The sequence below is a fragment of the Kogia breviceps genome, chromosome 8 (assembly GCF_026419965.1).
Source record: "Kogia breviceps isolate mKogBre1 chromosome 8, mKogBre1 haplotype 1, whole genome shotgun sequence".
Taxonomy (NCBI): Eukaryota; Metazoa; Chordata; class Mammalia; order Artiodactyla; family Physeteridae; genus Kogia; species Kogia breviceps.
The window spans coordinates 118,056,699-118,080,116 of record NC_081317.1 but is presented as its reverse complement, the minus strand read 5'-3'; positions in this window follow the sequence as shown (position 1 = coordinate 118,080,116).

Sequence of the window (23,418 nt, the reverse complement as noted above, 5' to 3'; positions counted from 1 at the left end):
ATCCTGCCACACTGGATGTGAGGAAGTAATAAAGGCAAACAAGTAAAAACCCTATTCTATCTATTAAACAGTATGGTGTATTCTGAAATATTACAGGGATGTGTACCAAGAAAGATAAGATCCATGTGCATGAAACACAGGAATAAGTAGAAGGAAAAATTTTCTGGTACACAGTGAAGAAAACCTAAGACTGAGGGATACAAACAGTAAAGGAGCATTTTACAATTTTAACTGAAAGTTTTTAATTTCATTTTCCCCATATGATAAGGCCTTGCTTTGCTTGTTGATGAGGTAAACTAGTTAACAGAGTTAAAATCGCCCATCTGTGTTAAAGGCAGGCTCTTGGATATTATAGTGTAATGTCCTCCAAGAGAAGTTAGAAATAAAATGAAACAAATTTAAACAATTAAACAAATGTTCTCAATCTAAAAAAGAGGGGATATATGTATATGTATAACTAATTTACTTTTCTATACACCTGAAACTAGCGTAACATTCAAAATCAACTATACTCCGATAGAAATTTTTTAAAATCCCACAAAATAAAAAACAATTTACTCTGAGACATTGTCCTACCACAAGTATGTCTAAGACTTGTTTCCAGCTCTTTGGAACTGGATTTTAATAGTTTGACTTGAAATTGATGCATCTTCTTTTTTTTTTTTTTTTTTCTGCGGTATGCGGGCCTCTCACTGTTGCGGCCTCTCCCGTTGTAGAGCACAGGCTCCGGCCGCGCAGGCTCAGCGGCCATGGCTCACGGGCCCAGCCGCTCCGCGGCATGTGGGATCTTCCCGGACCGGGGCACGAACCCGTGTCCCCTGCATCGGCAGGCGGACTCTCAGCCACTGCACTACCAGGGAAGCCCGATGCATCTTATTTTTGAAGAGGATTAGCATGGACCACTGGAGGCTTGCGACCCCCTCAGAAACCTCTAGACTGGAATGGAAGGTGGTTCGGACACTGTGGTTTGCACCCCCAGACCCAAGGCCTCCGGCTGTGCACTCTCTTTGCTAACAGCTGGGAGGGAGCAGGAAGGGACAGCCCACCTCTCCCTCGGGCCCCCACGGTGCTCCCCTGTGGACTGACCCGTGACACCGCATCCTTACGGCTCAGCTCTCTACATCAGCAGCATCCAGCAGGAGAGTCAGAGTCTGCCCTCTGCCTCGAGGGGGGTGATTTTCTTGGAATCCCTCACCCACCTAACCTGAAGGGAAGAGCACCTGCCCTGCCCCCCGCTGAAGAAGAAGAGCATCACTGCCCACAGGGCTGCGCACTTCATCCTCGTCCACCAGGCTGAGCACCCCCGCCTCTCTCCTCACCGCCCGGGAGAGGGCAGGCGAGCTCCGTCACCAGGGGGACAGGGACCAGCTCCAGACGGTAGCAGTGAACCGCCCTGAACTTCAGTACCTTGCCTTTAGCCTCAATTCCCAGAAAATGTATGCACTTCCTATCAACAGGCTGTTACAAAGATAAATAAGTACTATTGTCAGAAACAGCACTCTGGCTGCAGGTTGGAAAACTGTGTGTCGCGAGTGCGCCTAGACATTCCCGTGCTGTGCTGAGTATTTTCATCAGTTACTTGAGGGAAGGTGTGATCATGTTAAACATATCGATGTCGGAAATAATATACACGTCAAATAAACAGATATGTTTCTGCTCGTCTCAATAGATCAGTGGCTCAAAAGCAGTTACATGCAAAATTATGCACTCAAAATGTAGTCGTTCTTGTATTTTGTTCCTGAAAGTGATGCGTAAACAAATACGGGAAGATTATGTGTTGCTGGTGCTGATGAAGGAGGCCGGCCGGCGATTTCCTCAGCAGAGGCTGCCTCGCCTGCTAGCCCAGAGTTTCGAGGGGCTGCGTTTAGCAGACCGAGTTTCTTGGTGTTCACTTGCACCCCTACTTCTCGGCACCGTGTCCGTCACAGAGTTACTTGCTGGAAAGTTGTCGAAGTGACAGAAGCTTACTGACTGCACCGTGGGGTCTGTGGGCACAGGGTCCGCACAGAGAGCGTGGTACCCAGAGGCTGCCCTCAGGTGCCAGGCTCCTCCTGAGTCCAGGTGCACGGAGAGCTCTCGCGCACCTCCTCGTGGGGTTTTCAAGAGCGGCCTGAGGTCACGGCCGAGGGCCTGGGCTGATGATGGCACTCAGGAATGTGTCATGTGAGGAGCAGACAGGAAAAATGGTGGGGGTGGGGGTGAAGTGATGGCCGGGACTGGGCTGCTGAGGAGAGTGAAGCGGGGCTGCCTAGTCCTGCTGGATGCCCTCGAGGACCCTTCTCCTCTGACCTGGACATTTTCTAGGAGGTAATTCGGGAGGACTCCACACACACAGAGGTCACAGTCCCTCACATCGCTGTGGTTCACCTGTCAGACACTGTACTAAGTGGTGTAGCATTAACTCATTTAATTCTTAGGACATCCTGTGAGATGAGTGTTACTAGTTTCATCCCCATTTCACAGGTGTCGGGACGGAGGTGCAGGATGTCCGGCCCCCAATTCACACTTCGGCTCAGCAGCAGATGCAGGAGCTCATCATCACTACACTCGTGCCAGGATTTACTTAGAAGGAAGCCATAATGTAGAGCTCTCTCCAGCCGTCTCCTCCTCTCTCTTCTCAACTCTCACCCCAAACACCTGGCAGGTAGGGCTCCTCCTGAGAAGCACGCGTCACGTTTCACAAACCGACTCTTTATTTCCTAGTGTTGGCCCCTCTGGCATCCAGCTTTGCAGGTTAAATTTACCACGTGAGTGGGAACTTGTGCTTTTTAGAAACCCATCAATATTTTATAAAGGATTTGGAGAAGAAACACCAATTCTAGATTCAAACTGGAGAGATGGGGGCGGGAAATGAATGAATCACAGAAAGAAAAGAATGAAAGTTCTTAAGGTCAGAGCAATTCTAGATAATGGAACATAACAATAAAGAAGATATATTTTATACAATCCGTTGCCTTTCTGAAACACTGGAGGGGAGGGACTTAACATTAGGAATTCTTTAAAACGAATCTGTCCCAAAGGATATCATTGTTTCCAGACAGTTGCTAAACATTGTTTTCACGAGTGCTTCAAGCCGAAGAATTTTATGATTTGTGGAAATACCATATACTGTGTGAGTCAAGGAAGGTATTCTGGACACTCCAGGGATGTTATAACTGCTCCGATGGATGGCAGGATGGGGTCAGGAAAGGCAGTTCGTGTTGTAAGAAATAGGTAATGATTGGTGTTATTGAAAACCTTTTAATGGAGCCTATAAGGAAAGGGATTTCCTGAAATGCCTTTGTCAAGATGAATAATATGATGAATCAAATTAGCCTGGGTTAATTTGCATTTGCAGAGGTGGTTTCTGCTTCAGATATGTGTTTTATGAGGCAGACTGGGTAAGGAAGAGTCGAGTCCACATTAAAGCTATGGTGTAAAATTGTGCCTCACGTGGGATCGGAGCGACCTGGGGGGCAGAGATGCTCACACAGCCCGTGAGCACATTCGAGGTCCACAAACACCTTTCCGTTTGGCTGAGACCTGGACCTGTCCTCCAACATCAGAGTCTGGTAGGCAGGGTTGACATGATGCTTTGTCAAAGGATGTACAAAAAACAACGCTTTGCATAAATATACCAATTTTAGGAATCAAACTTTAATATATGAGAGTCTGGGTTATATGCAAGTCAAGTGTTGGAAAGTCAGGGACATTTCCCTGAAGGTGTCAATGGTAAATACAGTAAGAGGTTTTGCTTTCAAAATGCATTTCTTTTGGCTTTTAATGTCTTAAAATGTCTGCGAGTCTTACGTATTCCTAAATGGCCCATTCAGACACCTTTGAGTTCAGTATTGCTTGAGATCTGTCATCTCAAGTAATTCCCATCAGTCTCTGGTTCTTAATCACCCCTTTGCTTTACTTTCTCCCATAAATTGATCATCCTGCGGGCAGAAGAATGCGATGAATAGATTTAAGCTCATTGTGAGATGATTACACTGCCCTTAACTTTCTGGAACCAGCCGAGGGAACCCTGGATGTTCCCACTTTTTCTCACTCATCTGAGCAGAAGTACTTGCGATGTAAACACTGCTCTCTTTTTCTCAACCTGTAGTGAAACGTTTGCTTTTTAGACATTTTAAAGGTCACATCCTTCATAGCATTAAAGCAAAGCATCTTTCACAGATACTGTGTCCCAACATCTAACTGCCGAGACCCCCACCCCCCAGCATGGGCCTGTGTACTGCGACCTTTGGGAGCTTTTATTAGTTAGGCCCCATCATCACGCAAGGTGCTGGACCGGAGAAGCGCTGCCGACGGTTTTGCGCACCTGTGTCTGTGTGTGCAGTTGTGGGAAACATGGGCTTCCTTGCCCCTGGCAGTAAATCCGCTTCAGTTCCATTCACTGCTGCACGTTTTGATCAGAGGTTTGGGTGAGGAGGTGTTTTCTCGATAGCTTTGATTCGGGGAAATGAGGTTGGTAAGAAAAGTAGTTAAAGGAAGCAACCTTACAACGTGTGGAAACACACAGAAACACAGTGACTGATGGGTGAACATTACACCTGGGTGAATATCTTACTGCAAACCCATCACAGGCTTGGGAAGGGCAAAGGGGAGCTGGCGCTGGTCTGATTGGCCAAATCAATTAATAATGAACTGATTTTCTTACGGGGTGTGATTTATGTATTAAACATTGCCCCGTCCTTGGGGACAAAGTATTATTTTCATTATGGAAATCTTATAGTCATGGACTGAGCTAGATATGAGAGATCAAACTGCTTTCAAGGCTCCTATACTAATTATTGGTCTGTGGATTCATGCGTCATGACCTATAGTCAGGTCAGGGCCACCCAGGCTCAGAAGGAAGGGGAAGAGGTCAAATCCAGATGCTAAATATTATTCTTCCACTACAGTGACCCCTGCTCTCCGCCCTAACTTAAAAGAAATAGAACCTGCACAGAAATGTTAAACACACACACACACACACACACAATTCAGTAAAATGTGCACATTTATCTATTCTGTCCATTGCTTCCCAAATGAGAAAAATATGCCACGGATTGTGGTTTCCTAAAAGCCCCAAGTGTTACATGAATAAGCAGAGTAGCTTTTGTTTTTCATGGAAAGTTAACACTAGTCTTGTAAGAAGGTTCTAGAAATGGTAAGAGTTTCATGACTGAAACTCTTATAGCTGAAATTTCAAATCATAGGTTAAAAAAAGTTTAATGTCAGTTAAGAGCTCAACAATGACAGGATTTATCTGGTTAAAAAAAAAACTCACAAGAACAGCTTAGAAAGTTATAATCAATTCTTAACTGTTCAGATTGCTGTTAGGAGACCCATGACATAAATTATTATAAACCTGAGGTCATTGCCTGGGCATATCAAGCAGTAGTTCATAGAATTTCATATCATTTCCATTTAAATGCTGGATAGGCTATGTTACTTGATAGTATAGAAATTAACCTGTGGATAATGTTGAAATGTCCCTTGGAAATTTTTTCAAATACTGCGAAGTGCAGCTGTTGTGTCATAAAATGTAAATGGATAATGTGTACTCAGCACTATTAAAACCAAGTTAGCCCATTAAAAGTGAAGTGTTCTTTACAGGAAAAGATAGATATTTTCACACAAGAAAGTATTTTATCTGTATACTTACAAGGAACCGTAACGTTGAAAACGTCAGTCTTTCTTTAATGAAAGTTGGAAAGTACCAATAATTTCTTCCTACGAAATTCATTTGTGATTGGAAACCTCCCAGTGAAACTGGGGCAGGGAGAATTAAAATATACTTTTGTTTAGTTACGTTAATTCTTGTCTAGAGAACTTGGTATTGGCTGAATTATGAAATTGGCACGTCCTTTGCTCTCGGTTTACTGGTGTCTCTAATGGGATGCATTTTCTCACTTCTCTGATTAAATTTATTCTTTGAATAAAGTTTTTCTACAGACAAAAGGCAGGCGGAGGGCATGGGTGAGGGTCTATTCTGGGAAGGCCCCGTAGGGTCCTGCTCGGTTATAAGCCCTGACCTCAATTTCAGACAACTCGGCATGGTCGCTTTAGCTCCAGGGCTGCACACAGAACCTTCCAGTTCCCTCTCCTGCGGCTGGATCTTAGCTGTCTCCCCTCCCTCTCTCCTGCTGGTCCCCCCAGAGCCCCTCAGAGGTGCTGGGACCACCTGGCACACTTGGAGCAGACAGACATCTGTCTCCCAGGGAACCCAACCTAGGAAGGTCAGTGCCACCAGGAATGACATCTAAGTTATGTCTAGAACACTCCTTCCCTCTACGAGAAAGAAAATAATCAGTGAACAAAAGAAAACTTTTCTTTCAGTTCCTAAGTGCATTTATTGTGTCATTCTTTAATCCGTCTGAATTTATTTTCATGGATCCATATACTGGCATCATTTATTGGGTAATGTATAGTTGACCAACTTAGTGAAAACGCAAGTTTTATCCCGTACAAATGCCTTATTGAGCCCTCTTGCTTGGATTTCTCTTCTTTTCAATTTATTTTATTCCAGTTGGTTTTCTGTAAGAACTTACAACATGGGTTTCATTAAATTAAAAGATAACTAGAATTCTTATGGAGATTACATTAAATTCAGAACAGATCGTAGGGAGAATACACAACTTTGTATATCTCAGCCTTCCTATCCATATCCTGAGGGAGCATCACGAATGTTACTTGATAAACTTTTATATTTTAAATGTACTTACACTTTTATTGGAAGATTTAAAATTTTCTTTTATTAAAAATGAGAGGGACTTCCCTTGGTGTCCAGTGGTTAGGGCTTGGCACTTTCACTGCCGAGGGCCCGGGTTCAGTCCCTCGTCGGAGAACTAAAATCCCTCAAGACACACAGCCAAAAAAAAAAAAGAGAGAGAAAATGAGTGTACATCCAGGACCTCTTAGTTCCCTGCTCCTTCTAGCTCTATTAATATTCATAGCATAAAAGCTCTGGTCGAGTTTATAGCATTTACATTCTGTTCCTTGAGCACAACGACAGAAGAGCCAGCCTCGGTTTTTCTGCCATATTCACGCCCACAGGTGCCTTCACTGGCTCAAGTTCATCTTCTAGTGTCTTTGGGAAGAACTCATTGAAGCCGACGCTTGAAAATTTTTCCTGGTGCCTTTCTACTCAAATGCCAGAGTGGCTGATTATGACGTTCTTGGTTATCACTTCTTGAGAAGTTTACAGACATTCTTAGGATGACTTCTAACATTTAACGTTGCTGGGAGGCCCGAGGGCCCACCAGGAACTTTTCTCCTCATGTGTAACGAACGTGTTCTTCCCACCCGCTGAACCGAAGATTCTTTATTTAGCTCTCAAGTCCTCTTTCTCAGCTACAAATTCACACTTTAGTCTTTAGATTCGAGGTGTGTGCTCTTCACAGTTTCCATGGTGTTATTATTTTTCACATTTTGCTTCTGAACCCTGTCATCTCGTGTTTCTTCTTTCCCGTTGTCTCTTCCTGGAGCTCACAATCTACCTAATGCTGCTTCGTGCTCACTTTTATACAAGTCGCGGCTTTCATTTCATGGTGAAACATACGGTCAGACGTGTTCATCTGCTCCAAAGTAACAATTCCTGATGATTTTTCCCCCCTGCTGCTTGTTTTTTTCCCTTCTCTCTCCATCGTCTCTGTGATCTTTTGTTTTCTGTGCTGTTTCCTTTTGAATCCAGCTCATATATACCCGGGTGTATTCTTCCTCAACTTGATGCTTTCAGCATTAGAGCCATTGCTAGCGGTCCAAGGGAATAAAGGACAGAAAGAAATCTGACTTGGTTAGAATGCATCCACCCCCAATCCAAGTGTTGAATCCTAACCCCCTCGGAGGTGATGGTATTAGGAGGTGGGGCTTTTGGGGTGATTGAGTCCTGAGGCGATGGGGGGAGTGCCCTCCTAAAATGAAGCTCCAGGAAGACCCTTCGCCCCTTCCCGCTCTGAGCTGGGAGCAGGGACCCCATTCCACCCTGGTCCTGGGCCTCCAGCCCTCAGCACCGTGGGGAATCCATCTCCCACCCCCTGACCTGTCACCAGCGTGTTCCGTTGGCTGAACTCGCTGGAAGCGAACCTCGGCAGGAGGGTTGGGGCTGACATCTCCCTCCGACGTGCAGCAGGGTGAAGGACCAGGCCTGGGGCGGATCGGAGCCACGACTCGCTCTCCCCTCCCGCCAAGGCTGGCCCTCTTCATCGCCTCCTCCTGGGCGCGGCTCAGAGAGCCGCACTCCTCGTGCTTTCAAGCGGAAATGCATTTGGCTAAACTGAGATGAGGCTCTTGGGTGGTAGGGATGAGGGATGGAAACGACGTCGATGAAATTTTAGTAAAGAAGGGATACGACTTGGAGCCACGAGTAACGTATGTACCTCCGCACAGAGGACTTGAGACGGACCTCCGGGTGTGTCCAGGGCAGGCCCTGAAACTAGAAACTACTCCCCGCGGGTCCCCCTCCACCCGCTTCATCCTGTTCAACACGGCAGGTATTTCTAGTCCTTCCCACTCAGGCCTGGGCCCCCGCTCCCCCTCGGGTCACTGTCTCTAAGGAGAAGGGACAGGATGCCCTGGAGACGCATCTCAGACCCTCGCAGGAATCGGAGGCGCAGAGCCAGGGAAGCTCTCCTGGGAGGAGCGATGGAGAGCCCCAGCTGCCAGGGAACAGGGAGGAAGCCCCTCTGTGCCATCCGTTTTCGGGACCAGAGCCACCCACGTGCCACCCTGCGTGGAAGCAGCCTGCGCTTACTTCGTTCATGTCCTTCATCTCCTGTGGAAAGGGCCCCAGCAACAGCCACACGTGCGGAAGGAACCGAGGCACTTGGCCGGGAACCTGCTCTGAGGAGCTTGGGGGTCTGAAGTCAAGCCCATGTGTTTGAATTTATGTTCTAATACCTTTCTGCAAGTTCAAGTATCTGAGCCTCAGAATTCTCATCTGAAAATTGGAATAATGATCGGAAGGAGAGTGTAGGGTTCATTTGAGGATAAAGTCAGATTAATAGGTGGGATAGTGAACACAGAGCACTTACCTGGTGGTAGACCCTACTGTGAACTGTGCACGCGAGGGCTCTAGGTTGTGTGCTCCTTATGGGAATGTAATGCCTGATGATCTGAGGCGGAGCTGAGGCGGTGATGCTGGTGCTGGGGAGGGGCTGCAAATACAGATGATCATCAGCAGAGAGGTTTGACCACACAGAGACCGTCATAAGTGAGTTACTTGCAGACTCACATCAAAACCCTATCAGTGAGCGGCCAGTGACAATTAAGCTGCATCTGGTGGCAGGCTTTATAGTGGCAAGTGAGCTGATGTACTTCACTTGTACAGCTGCACCTGGTGGCAGGCTTTAAGTCAGATTCCGACACTTATTTTAGTCCGTGTGTGGCCCGCCCGTTATTTTATTTACCGCTTCCACCCGCGCCTCTTTCCTTTACTGTGCGCTTGTCTCAGTCACAGTTTTGGTAAGCCCACAAGGCAATCCTAGCCAAAATGGGTAAGAAACAAACGTTGCTGGAGAGCTTCTTTGAAAAGGGGGAAAGACCCAATGATGAGACAGCAGAAGACTCTAAGACTGCCAACAAAAAAATAAAATAAAATAAAAGACTGCTAACAAGAAGAAAGCTGCATTTAAAGAAAATACCAAGAGTCCCACTTATAAATTATGGGTTCATTTTATTGTGATTCACATTCTCCAAGCCCGCTTTGTGTAATATATGATGACTGGCTATCCAACAAAGCCACGAAACCTTCACAACTGCTTCGCCACAATGGAGACCAAGCACCCTGCATTAAGAGACAAGGCTTTGGAGTTTTTCAAATGAAGAAACCATGAACACGAGGAACAGAAGCAATTACTGAAGGCCACCACTTCATCACATGTGTCCGCACTGAGAGTACCATTCTTAGCGGCTGAGCGCATTCCTAAAGCTAAGAAACCCTTTCCTGTTGGTGAAGAGTGGACCCTGCCTGCTGCTAAGGACACGTGCCGTGAACTTTTAGGAGAGTCCGTAGTTCAAAAGGCGGCACGTGTTCGTTCCTCTTCCGGCCGGCGCCGTAACTGGACGAATTGATGAAACAGCAGAGGATACTGAGGCACAAGCGTTAGAGAGGATTAACGGGTCACCGTGGTGCGCAGTCCAGGTCGACGAGTCTACCGCCGTTGACAGCAAGGCCACAGTGCTTGTGTTTGCGCGATGTGTTTCTCTGGAGGATGTGCCCGAGGATGTGTTAGGTGCACTTTTGTTGCCAAACGACACCACAGCACAGCTGCAGAACTAGTCAAGTCTCTGAATGGTTACATGTCAGGAAAACTGAAGCGGTCGTTTTGTGTCGGTATACGCATGGGCGGAGCGGCTGCCACGACTGGACGGCTTTCTGGTTTCGCTACTCGGGTCAAAGAGGTCGCTTCTGAATGTGAGTCCACACACTGTGCCATCGTAGAGAAATGCTGGCTAGCTGAAAAATGTCCCCTTAAGTTGACAACGTTTTGCAGGATGTGATTAAAATGATCAACCACGTTGAAGTACATGCCCTTAACTCACGTCTGCTCGTGCAGCTCTGTGAGGATGTGAACACAGAGCGCCCACGTCTTCTCTGATACACAGAGGTGAGATGGCTTTCTAAAGGTAGACCCATGGCCGGAGTTTCTGAGTTACGAGAGCCGCTCCAGAGATTTCTTTTAGAACAGTCGCCACTGGCGGCACATTTCAGTGACACAGAATATGGGTCGCAAAACTTGCTTAAACCTGCTCAACGACATCAATCTGTCACTTCAGGGGAGAACGACAGCTGAGTTCCAGTCGGCAGATAAAGTGGCTGCATTCAGAGCCGAGCTGGAATTATGGGGGCGAGGAGTGAACGTTGGGATCTTTGACATGATTCGGACATTAGCAGAGATTTTGAAAGAGTCTGAGCCAGGGCCTTCTTTCTCCCAGCTGGCGCATGGTCACCTGTCTCAGCTTTCAGAAGAGTTTGAGCCTTACTTCCCAACCACAGAAGACCCCTGAACCGGGAAGGGATGGATCCGCGACCCATTTGTGAGTAAGCCAGGCGAATTGACTTTGTCCGTGCTAGAAGAGGATCAGCTGCGTGAGATCGCAAGTGACGGTGGCCTTAAAAGTATGTTTGAGGCAACTTCGAATCTCCATGCGTTCTGGATTAAAGTCAAGGCGGGATCTCCTGAGATTGCCACAAAAGCACTGAAAAGCCTGCTTCCATTTCCAGCATCCTCTCCTTGTGAAGCGACATTTTCAGCAGTGATGGCACCCAAAGCGAGATCACCGAGTAGAGTGGACATAGCAACACACTTCGGGTGTCACTGTCTCCCATCACCCCCAGGTGGGACCATCTAGTTGCAGGAAGACAAGCTCAGGGCTCCCACTGATTCTGCATTATAGTGAGTTGTATAATTATTTCGTTATATTTCGTTACAGGGTAATAATAGTAGAAATAAAGGGCACAATAAATGTAATGCGCTTGAACCATCCCCAAACCACCCCCCTGACCCTGGTCCGTGGAAAAATTGTCTTCCACGAAACCGGTCTCTGGGGCCAAAAAGGTTGGGGACCGCTGGCTTCGAGCATTTAATTTAGAAAACGTTCCACACCTTTCCCTGCCCTTGGAGATGTTAATCTTTGGAAAAGCCCTCTGGCCAGTTTTATAACCCAGGATTGTCTCTCTGAAGACAATGGTCCTGACTGACCAACCCTTTCAAATATGATCAGACAGGATGATACCCCGCTGGTCTCTGGGGCTGGGAAGAGCCTAACTCCTGTGGGCCCCTTGCTGCAGGAGGTAAGAGGCTTCCTTTCCTGAAGATAAGAGACACTTTAATTTTCCTTTGGGAAGCACCACTGAGGAAATGCACGTGACCTAGCATCCTCCCAGTCCAGCTCTGCACACCTTGCCTGCCCTGCGTTTCAGTGGAGTTAACCTCAGACGGAGTCCGGCTCCTCTCACCCGGGCACTGGCCTTGGATGAAGTCTTCCTTGCCTGTTCAGCTGTGTCTGGGGAAATTTTTGCTTTGACGGTGCTATGAGTTGAACAAGTGTTCTCGGACATGGACTTTATTGAACCTTACGATCAATAAGAAGGGTTAGCACCTTAGTCATGCAACAAAACTCTATTTGCATAGAAGCAATTTTGCACTAATGCAGAGCCACAGAAGTTGAAGGATAAAACTGTAATTTTTAAAATATTTCACTTCAGGATGTAGTCTGAAGTTAGTGTACTTTTATGATCTAAAAGTTTTAGTGATTTTTATCCAAGTAAATAAGCCAATTTATAAAACATTGATTTAAGAGTCACATTTTTTTTTTCCAGTTTGTTTTCCCTAAATGAATCCACAGGTCTTTATCCCCACCTGAACACATGTTCACGGTTTTCTTCATTTATACTCTCCTCAGAGGAATTCATTATAAAGATAAAATTAAGTGCCAACTGAAAGAAATGCACTGTTTTTGGACATTTAGTTTTCATATGATTTCTGTGTTTTAGAAAGTAAATATTTTGATTTAAAAGACTCCTGTCGAACTGTTGGACACCTGTAATTTGACATCGATGGAGCATATGCATAAGAAAGAGTTAATTTTTTCAGTAGATGAACCTCTACTCTTTAATCAGCTTAAATATTATTAATATTTGAAAGCCAACTTCCCTCATATATCGTGACTATCTTACAGAATGTTACCCTGTTAAACAGAGTTACAAATTAATTTGATAACTAAATTATGGAAGAGGACATTTAAAGAATCTTTATGGAGAAATTATGTAAAAGAGGGGCCTAATATGTAATGTTAATGGTTTTTCCTTTACTTCTAGAGCCAGATTTTCATAACATTGAGGGGAGAATATTTTACAGCCCTTCCTAGATCAAACCTGGGTCCATTTTTTTTTTTCAGTTCTCCATCTATTTTATTTTATTATTTTTTAACATCTTTATTGGAGTATAATTGCTTTACAGTGGTGTGTTAGTTTCTGCTGTATAACAAAGTGAATCAGCTATTCGTATACATATATCCCCGTATCCCCGACCTCTTGCGTCTCCCTCCCTCCCACCCTCCCTACCCCACCCCTCTAGGTGGTCACAAAGCACCGAGCTGATCTCCCTGTGCTATGCGGCTGCTTCCCACTAGCTATCTATTTTACATTTGGTAGTGTATGTATGTCCATGCTGCTCTCTCACTTCGTCCCAGTTTACCCTTCCCCCTTCCCGTGTCCTCAAGTCTATTCTCTGCATCTGCGTCTATATTCTTGTCCTGCCCCTAGGTTCATCAGAACCATATTTTTTTAGATTCCATATATATGTGTTAGCATATGGTATTTGGTTTTTTCTTTCTGACTTACTTCACTCTGTATGACAGACTCTAGGTCCATCCACCTCACTACAAATAACTCAATTTCATTTCTTTTTATGGCTGAGTAATATTCCATGGTATATATGTGCCACATCTCCTTTATCTACTCATCTGTCAATGGACACTTGGGTTATTTCCATGTCCTGGCTATTGTAAATAGAGCTGCAGTGAACATTGTGGTACATGACACTTTTTGAATTATGGTTTTCTCAGGGTATATGCCCACTAGTGAGATTGCTGGGTCATATGCTAGTTCTATCTTTAGCTTTTTAAGTGACCTCCATACTGTTCTCCATAGTGGGTGTAGCAATTGACAGTCACACCAAGAGTGCAAGAGGGTTCCCTTTTCTCCACACCTTCTCCAGCATTTATTGTTTCTAGATTTTTTGATGATGGCCATTCTGACCGGTGTGAGATGATATCTCACTGTAGTTTTGATTTGCATTTCTCTGATTAGTGATGTTGAGCATCCTTTTCATGTGTTTCTTGGCAATCTGGATATCTTCTTTGGAGAAATGTCTATTTAGGTCTTCTGCCCATTTTGGGATTGGGTTGTTTGTTTTTTTGATATTGAGCTGCATGAGTTGCTTATAAATTTTGGATATTAATCCTTTGTCAGTTGCTTCATTTGCAAATATTTTCTCCCATTCTGAGTGTTGTCTTTTGGTCTTGTTTATGGTATCCTTTGCTGTGCAAAAGCTTTTAAGTTTCATTAGCTCCCATTTGTTTATTTTTGTTTTTATTTCCATTTCTCTAGGAGGTAGGTCAAAAAGTATCTTGCTGTGATTTACGTCATAGAGTGTTCTGCCTATGTTTTCCTCTAAGAGTTTTATAGTGTCTGGCCTTACATTTAGATCTTTAATCCATTTTGAGTTATTTTTTGTGTATGCTGTTAGAAAGTGTTCTAATTTCTTTCTTTTACATGTAGCTGTCCTGTTTTCCCAGCATCACTTATTGAAGAGGCTGTCTTTTCCCCATTGTATATTCTTGGCTCCTTTGTCGAAGATAAGGGGTCCGTATGTTTTTAAAGCTTTTCTTTCTCAAGAGTCATTCTCAGCTCAGCAAATATCCATTTGCTATTTCCTGTCCCCTCACATCACTGAAACAAGAAGGAATTGATGCCATTATTTTAGCATTTTAACAAAATTACCACTGAACCTCTTCTTCTCTTGCCTAATTATCATATAGTCTATTTTAACAAAGAAAGAGAAAATATATAAAAGTGAGAGGGTAATCATATCCCTTTATTACAAGGCTAATGCTAATATTCACAGAGATATTATTTTCATAGTAAAGACCAAAATTGCCTCATCATATTCAAGACAACACAATAATAGACACCATCTCGGTAATTTTTTCTTGAATATATTGAAATTTCAGAGAACATATAAATTCAAATATTCTATGGAGTATTATAGTAATGGTATTATTTCAGTTTAGAAGCATTTAAAAAATGGATTATTGCTTCTTTTCTATCTTTTCACTGTTATCAAAAACATTTATTCTAATGATATGCAGAGAAATTTTGGAATATGCTTTTGAAACTAGCCTACCCCTTTTCTTTCTCATATATTTTATTTCACAATCATTTTTAAATCTTAATAGTATCTAGTATTTTCTCCAAGAACGCTTCTGTTTAAAACATTATCAAAAGTTTATGTATACTTACCCAAAAATGTACTTGATAATAATGAGAAACTACCTATATAATGAACATTATCATTTTTAAAGTGATAAAAATGATAAAAGAGGAAAGAAGTAAAATGTACATTAGACCTGGGTAGAGGTAACCATTGTATACTTCCTAACACCCATCAACATGTATGATATCATTGGAATAAAATGGATTCTGCATTTTATGTAGACCAAGGCACAAATTACTACTAAGTAACTCTTACACAGATTAGTTTAACACTAGGTTTCCTGATATAATGCCCCTGGGCTATGCAATATTTTAAATAACTAGTGTCCAATACCAAAAGCTTTATAGCTGCAGTTTTGAATGTTATCATTTGGTAAAAACTAAAGTATGAAACATGCCACAAATGAAAAAAATGGCTGTATTTTTATGAAAAATATTCTTGATAATGAGGTTTAATCAGAAAAACCAGGAAACTTACAGCCTCAGAAGGAATTGCAACTCTAAAACATAGAGGTTCTTAAGTTATTTTTATTACTAAGGTCGCAGTGCTTATTTATTTCCCTAAAATGCCCTAATGCTCAGCAGATAAGATGAGACACAATAGTAAAAAGCAAAAGAAAATTTATGTAGGAAGGAGGGAGGTGGGCTGTAGACAGAAATGTGCAAGGAGTGGGGAAATACACAAAGGAGGAGAAATGAGTAGAACAGCTAACACAGAAGAAGCAGACAGGATCAATGCTGGGGAGGTGCTGTGGGCTCCAGAAGTAATCGAAATCAGTACTCACGTGAAATCTTGAGATGCTTTATCCTGAAAATATTTTGAAACATAATTGTGTATAGTTCTGAAAATAATCCAATGCTTTATTAAGTGCACATTTGGAAATATTTAGTGTCTTACCTTAATCCATGACCCTAGATTATGGAACTCTTCATGCCTTATTATACATGAGGAATTTATTAGGTGATTAAAAACAATTATTGGACATAAAAGTTCAAATTTCAAACAGAAAAAAAAAATTAATAAAAAAACCAAAAAATAATTAATGGAAATAAGAGCTAAATTAAGTAGACCAATAATTTAAAAGTTTATTTTTTGATATAATGATATGTAACATTTCACTTCTCTTTTCATATTAAGATAAATTTTCAAATCACCAAATAAAATTTAGTGTAGAATTTTAGAACCAGAAGTAAACTCCATTATCATCTAGTTAAGTGACCAAATTTTGTGCAAAATGATCTTAGAAATATCAAATGACTCTCCCAAGTTAATACAATGTGCTAATGGCAGATGTAGACCCACATCACGACCCCCTTCTTGTCCTTTAAAGATGAGTGTGTTTTCAATGTCCCATAACATCTGGTCCCAAGTCCAGGAGATAGTTTTCAGGACTTGAGGCAATTTAGGGTCAAGAAAACCAAATTACGAGTGTTTTAATCTTACAATCGCATGGGGCCATCCTCCCTTTAGTCCAGATCCTGAAATACTCTCCTAGTGCTCGCTTTCTTTCCATTCGTGTTCTGAGCCCACACTTCCCCAAAAAGTGAATATAATTCAGTTCACATCTGTCACCTGCTTGGAATTCTCTAATGTTCTCATCGCATTTGGAACAACATCTGGACTTTTTACCTGGTCTACAGTGGTGTGAGCTGACCCCAGCCACCACCGGTGCAGCCGAGGACACTCCTGTCCCATCTGCCTGCTCCTTTCCACCTGCTAATCACCCAGCACCCGCAGTGATGCCAGGATACAGGTGTGCTGCTCTCCCTAGCAGCAGGTGAGAGAATGGAAGGCAGACCCACTTGTCCCTGGAGATAGAAACTAAGAAATTGCCCTCAATCATCTGTCCAAAGAGATAGTGAGGAATATGTCAACATGCAATGGCGATCAGTGCTATATTATTCTAAATAATTCTATTTTGGCGAAGTTAACTCCTCGCCCAACGTTTGTTGACATTACCCTAGAAGCAGCCAATTCCAGATGGATCCTGCTGCCTGGAATCCAGCTGGTAGGTGATGCCACGACTGCCCCAACAATCCTCTTGTTTGCTTGTGAACGTTCACGTTACAAGTTTGGAGGACTCCACCGCTAGGAATCAGTTTGAATGATAGCCTTCCAGCTTGAGAGGAACTATTAATCAGACCCTAACTAAGCGATGGCTGCATAACTGCAGCAAAGTCAGTGGATCCGTTCGTTCTTTACCATCTGTTTATCAGTCCCTCACCTCTCTTGCCTTCTTGGCTACGTTCCACGGCTCATTCCATGGCTGACCGAGGTCCACATGACAGGTAGCAGAAAGTTCCAGAGGTCAGGGAACCTCTGCTAAAGCACCACTAACTTCTGTGCTTCTCTGATGCCGAGAAAGTGCTTTGATGGTGCTTTTGTGCTTTTGGTCTCTAGTCATAGGTGACCTCTTATTTGAATGAGACGTGGTTGCAGTTACGATTTTCATCAACAAGAAGAAAAAATTCAAAGCTTTCAGGTGTGCAGAGAATGAGGACGAACTAAAGCTTTCACCCCTTAGGAGCCAAGCCATGAGTAAAGTCTCCTTCCCTTCCTCTGTGAATTTTTACGCAGGGTTCAGCAGTCACACCTAACGGGTATCATTTCCCTCAACCTCTGCTCATATGTCAAAAGGGCTCACTAGATCTGAACCTTAATCACAGACCTTTGTTTGTTCATCTGTTTAAACCACAGCGCCACTTACCAAACACTCTTTGAATACATCTGAGTTTTTATCTCCAAGGGTTCATCTCACATAGCTATAGTTTATGGCATTCAGCATGATACCAAAGAACACCAGTTAAGAAATATATATATATATATTTAACTGTTTAATTTTATATTGGAGTCTGGTTGATTAACAATGTTGTGTTAGTTTCAGGTGCACAGCAAAGTGATTCAGTTATACAAAAAAATATATATTTACTTTAGTATTGGCACTTCATATAGGTAAAACTCTGGGCTATTATCAAAGGCACTTGTGAATTCATTTTTACATGAAATTGAAAAAACATCAAAGGGGAAATTTCTCCCTGTGACTACACACAAAGCATGCTTGACTTCATATCATTTCTATCTACACGTGTTCAGGCCAACTGGTAGGGGATGGACCACACTACCTACTTCTGTCTCAGCTCACAGAATACAGATGATACCTTTAAAATGGGTAGAAACCTAATCAGTCTTATGGGCGATGTAAACCTTTTCTCCTTAACCTGATAACAGTGTGGAACAGTAGGAAACCCACAGTCTTCTTGATAAGGGAGCCCAGGTGTGAAGGCTGTGTACAAAAATATTCAAACAACAATAAAGTTACTTTTTTCTCTACCATAAAAATAATGGAAATCATACCCTGTCATTTTCTGAGGTATTTTCGAAGTGCTGCACAGCAGGCTTTTAAAATACTGTAGTTGATCATACAAATCACGGATCAAGTTAAGAAGCGTTGGATGTGCTGGTCTTTGGGGGTTGTTTCCTTTACCAGCTTCACACACAGCACCTCCAGTGCTTGAATCGATGTTTCCTTGAGCTGCTGCTAAGCAAGACTTCCACGCTCTAAGGAACCAGCAACATCGTTCGAAGCTTCTTGAGAAGCTAACTTGCTTTCTTCAGTCTAGATCGTGACCCTGGGCTGGAGTCATGCTATTAACAGAGGGGTAAAACCCTGCCTCATATAAATGTAGAAGAGACATGCATTAGAGATTTTGTTTAATTAATTAATGAGTGAAACACGAAGGTGTTACAGTTGGTTCCAGGGAGAATCCAAAGAACCACACACATATTAGGCACTTAGAATGAGAAATGAATTTACAACTCGATGCAAAAGTGGCCCGTATTCACAGGAAATAATCAATTCCTTTGTATTGGACAGAGTTTATTTGCATATCTGAACAGAATCATTTGCAATAGTGTCAGGTTTTTTTCAAGTTAGAGATATGCAAAATATCTCAGAGAGAATTAAAGATGAAGATAGCCAGAAGACAGGTACCCAGTGATCTTTTTGCCCATTTCAGAGTTCACACATTTTCTCTAAAATATGCAGAGGAAATACTCAGGAACAACTTGGGATGTCATGACTAACAAAAGAGATAATTAGGCAGAACTTATATTTTCAAGCGAAAGACTTCCATTAAGTGTTGAATACATTTTTGCAGAACACCTATAAGAATTAAAGGATGAATTTTATAGATTACTGACACAATTTATATCTGCTGCAACTTACATAAATAATTTTTGGGCAGAGGATATTCTGAATAACTTAATGTTGTTTGAATTTGGTCACAGTTGCTACTGAAAATTTCCTCCTTAAGTAATTTATAGATTATGATTTGGTGAGAACAGGCTGAGGGACTGATATCTGATGTTTTCTGAAGGTATTTGACAGACTTCCAAAACAACTAGGGAACCTGGGACAAAATCATGTTTGGAATTTGCATATTTAGGGAAAATTGTTGTATTCTCTTGATACAGTTTTCCTGTATTTCTCATGTGTGTGGGTGCACGTATGTGTGTACACATGTGTGCCTCTGTGTGTGTGCATGCATGTGTCCCTGTTTGTGTGCACGTGTGCATGCATGCATGTGCCTGTGTATGTGTGGGTATATGCATGTGTCCCCTATGTGTGGGTATGTGTCCCGTGCATGCGTGTGCCCCTGTGTGTATGTGTGCGTGCATGTGTGTGCCCCTGTGTGCATGTGTGTGCATGCATGTGCCCCCCTGCACACCCACACGGACACTAAGGTGAACCCCTAGGCCGTTCTTGCTTCCTTTCTCTTTTTCACCCGCACACATTCTGCTTTTCTGATTGAAGGTCACTGATTAGTGTATTTTTATTAATGGCTGGTCAGGTGGTCCAACTTAGGAAAAACTCGCTCACATTCTTGCCATATTTCCTGTCTTTTGACCTCTGCCCCTTGACCCCTCTCACCCTTCCTCACTCTGCCTGGTTCCCAACTAAAGCCCTGGGTTCTGTGCCATCTGAGCTCCCCTCTGATTGTGAGTGGCCCCCCAGTAACAGGTAGAAGGAAGGGGAGGAGAGGGCAGGGCTGCTGCTCTGTTGTGTCTCCAAGATGTCCCTCAGGGTCACCTGGCCTGGCCCAAGGGCTGCCCCTCAGAGTCCTCTACTGGCCTATTTGTCTCCAGTAACTGCGTCTTCCCTTTGTTACCCTGGGTCTTGAGGTCGTAGCTGCCCCTCTGCTGTCACTAGACCGAGATGATCACACACACTACGATTCCTTTATACCCATCCACATTGTGATAAGTGCTGTTTTGTTGGTAAAACCTCCTGGAATAGTTTTAATTTGAGGGACCCACGTTTTCTGGTGGGCTCCTGGCTGATATCCTGCCCAGGTGTGTCTCTATCTTCCGAACCATGTGACTGGCCAGAGGGGTGGAAATTCCCAAGATTTTAATCTAGGCTCAGAGAAAGGAGAGGCTCTATCAAACGTTTAGTCTTGACCCGGGTCAGCAAACATCTGCAAAGGGCCAGAGAGTGCATATTTAAGGCTTTGTGGATGGTGCTGATAGTGGGCATAGATAATAAGGAAAATGGGCATGACTGTATTCCAATAAAACTTTATTTATAAACAGAAGGGGTGGTGATTTGGCCTTTGGGCTCTTGTTTGCTGACCCTGGTTTAGACCATAAAATTTAAACCAGGTTTATAAGAGCTCTACACTTGGGTCTCTTATGGTGCTATTAATAACAAAGCACTATTTTGTCTTAGTTTATGCTGTGGTATTTTCCTTTTCCAAGGCTGTCAAAATATATAAACCTAAAGATTCAAGAAACTGCTCAAAATCCAAATAGGACAAACCTGCAGAAATCCATGTCAAGATGTATCGTAATCAAATTTCTGAAAACTAAAGGTAAAGAAAAAGTTTTGAAGGGAAACAAAGAGAATAGACACATTCCCTATAGAAGGATGACTCATCAAACCCGCAGATTTCTCATCAAAATGGGCCAGAAGAGGAGAAACATTTTGAAAAACAGAACTCTCAATCGAGAATTTATCCTTTAGAAATAAATGTGGAATAAAACAATCCCAGTTAAAGGAAGTCTAAGAGAATTTGTCACCTGCAGAATGCTCTAAAAGAATTGCTAAAGGAAGTTGTTCAAACATCAAGAAAATGATGAGAGAAGAAAACTGGGAGAATAAGAACTAAGGAAAGAGCAAGAAATATGGATAAAGTAGACTCTTCTCTTGACTTCTTAAAATTATAAAATTTTTATCTGACATTTCCATGTATGAAGAGATAATAATAGTATCACAGACAGGAAGGTCCTAACCATGGGTATGTTTTCTGTTTGAAGTGTTAAAATGTCAGTACTAGTAGATTATGTTACTTAAGTACAGTGTAATCCGTAGAAAAACGGTTTTAAAATACAGAGGTATACACAAAGCACTGCAGATAAATCAAAATGTAATGTGGTCTGAAGTCAGGGAGCCTCATTTCTTCATCTCTGTTTCTCTTTCTCAAGATTCCTTTGGCTATTTGGGGTCTTTTGTGTTTCCATACAAATTTTAAAATTATTTGTTCTAGTTCTGTGAAAAATGCCATTGGTAATTTGATAGGGATTGCATTGCGTCTGTAGATTGTCTTGGGTAGTATAGTCATTTTGACACTATTGATTCCTCCAATCCAAGAACATGGTATATCTTTTCATCTGTTTGTGTCATCTTTGATTTCTTTCATCAGTATCTTATGGTTTTTGGAGTACAGGTCTTTTGCCTCCTTAGGTAGGTTTATTCCTAGGTATTTTATTCTTTTTGATGTGACAGTAAATCGGATTGTTTCCTTAATATCTCTTTCTGATCTTTCATTGTTAGTGTGTAGAAGTGCAACAGATTTCTGTGTATTAATTTTGTATCCGGCAACTTTACTGAATTCATTGATGAGCTCTAGTAGTTTTCTGGTAGCATCTTTAGGATTTTCTATGTATAGCATCATCTCATCTGCAAACAGTGACAGGTCTAAGAGGGAGGGGATATATGTATACATATAGCTGATTCACTTCGCTGTACAGCAGAAACTAATGCAACACTGTAAAGCAACTATACCCCAATTAAAAAAAAAAAAACAGAAAAAAAATAAGTGAGAGAGTGGAGAGGAAGTGATTAGTATAGCTAGGGTAGATAATTAGTTCTATTTAGGGCATAGGAATTAGAAGTCCTAGGAAAATATCCAAATAGACTTCCACACAGATGTGCAGCTCAATTAAATGGTCAGGGAGATGGGATGGATAGATAGGTAGGTGGATAGATAGATAGACAAACGGACATAAAGGCAGAGATTTGAGTGTTGCCTACCCAGAGTCCTTACTGATTCTTCTACCTCATTTACTTCATTCAGCCCCTGTTTGCTGGACATTTTGTCTCCATAATTTCTCCCACACCCACACCCACACCCACACTCAGTTTTAAAATTCTGACTATCACTGTTTCACTAGGAAACCATCATTATTTTTAGCTGGAACTATTTCCTACAAGTGTCTATTGTAATAATCATCTAAACCCATTCCACTGCCTCCGGTTCCTCACTTATTCCATCCCTTTTATTATATTGCAACCAAAGTTATCTTTTTCTTCTTCAAGTCAGATGGTTTCACTCCCTTCTTTAAAAACCATTGTTTGCAGAGCAGCCTCAGTTTTAGCGAGGTATTTAAAGTACTCCGCGTTTGGTACCAAGTGATCATTTCACATCTTCTCATGTAGCTTATGGCCTTCCGTATAATGTATGCTGGGGCACATTATGTGCTTTTGCTTGAGAATACTGTTAAGAATTTTATTCCAGGGCTTCTCTGGTGGCTCAGTGGTTGAGAATCTGCCTGCTGATGCAGGAGACACAGGTTCGTGCCCCGGTCCGGGAGGATCCCACGTGCCGCGGAGCGGCTGGGCCTGTGAGCCGTGGCCGCTAGGCCTGCGCGTCCGGAGCCTGTGCTCCGCAACGGGAGAGGCCGCGACAGTGAGAGGCCCGCGTACCGCAAAAAAAAAAAAAAAAAAAAAAAAAAGAATTTTATTCCAACGATTAATATCCCTTGCACATTTCAAGTTAATAGCTAAGTTCTTTTAATCATAAGTGTAACTAGTTAAACATAATATAATTTGCAGTATATTTTAAATATCAACCTGTTAAAATCAAGTTTTTATATCACATTTTGAAAGTGTCCAACGGAATCTAAATAAGTGGCAACTGGATACTCACTATCATCCATTTAGAGAATATACAAGCTGAGTTTTTTTTTTTTTTTAATACAGCTAACAATATTGTATCTATTAAAGAATAGTATTTTAAAAGGAGTAAAATCATGACTCTCACACAGAGATAAAATGAAAACATGTTAAGTATTGTATTTAGTTCCTGATTAAGCATGAAACCAGGCAGATATCAACTGGTTCAGATGAGAAGAAGAAGGAAAAGCAAACGCATATGAAGTAAAGAGATGC